General features: G+C 48.0%; 1 protein-coding gene across 2 annotated transcripts in view; it reads left to right on the plus strand.

The window, feature by feature from the left end:
• The window catches only part of pthlha (parathyroid hormone-like hormone a), a 17,384-nt gene that overhangs the window by 12,285 nt on the left and 4,295 nt on the right, over positions 1-804 (plus strand). The gene's annotated exons all lie outside the window — the stretch shown is intronic.

The following is an 804-nucleotide window of genomic DNA, read 5'->3' on the forward strand; positions in this document are numbered from 1 at the left end:
ACTACAGAGTACTACAGAGTACTACAGTTTACCACAGAGTACCACAGAGTACCACAGAGTACTACAGAGTACTACAGTTTACCACAGAGTACCACAGAGTACCACAGAGTACCACAGAGTACCACAGAGTACTGCAGGTTACCACAGAGTACTTCAGTTTACTACAGTTTAATACAGATTACTTCAGTTTACTACAGTTTACTACAGTTTACCACAGAGTACCGCAGAGTACCACAGAGTACCACAGAGTACCACAGAGTACTACAGAGTACTACAGAGTACTACAGTTTACCACAGAGTACCACAGAGTACCACAGAGTACTACAGAGTACTGCAGTTGACTGAGGAGTTGAGTTGCAGATAAAGAGTGAGGCTGGGATGTTGGTGGTGGAGGAAAGTCAGTGTGGATCAGGTTCAGTCTGTCGTAGCGCTGCGGAGGGAAACTGGTTCTCCAAATCCAGGCTGGAACGCGGCGCTGGACTCGGTTCAACTGGAATGATTAATGCATCAGGTACCAAATACAATGCAGCTCTTGTGGTGAGGGGATGTGTTGTGTGTGCGCGGCATTTCTCCACTGTTTTACTCTTTTTTTCCGCCTGGCTGGGGCCACATTGTTCAGACCGGGGGAGAAAATCACCCGAACGTTTGAGACGTTCGCTGAAGTCAGACCTGGACCGGGTCCATGTGTAAAACCTAAAACATTCAGAGTCCCGTCTGAAGAGTTGGTTTGTGATGCCGACACTGAAACTGCAGTCGTCGTGTGCAGGTTAGTCACAGCTCGCGGCTCATGTGCTCGTAGGATTT

The sequence above is a fragment of the Seriola lalandi genome, unplaced genomic scaffold, assembly GCF_002814215.2.
Source record: "Seriola lalandi dorsalis isolate HSWRI2012SDOR001 ecotype SW California unplaced genomic scaffold, Sedor1 jcf7180002054865, whole genome shotgun sequence".
Taxonomy (NCBI): domain Eukaryota; kingdom Metazoa; phylum Chordata; class Actinopteri; order Carangiformes; family Carangidae; genus Seriola; species Seriola lalandi.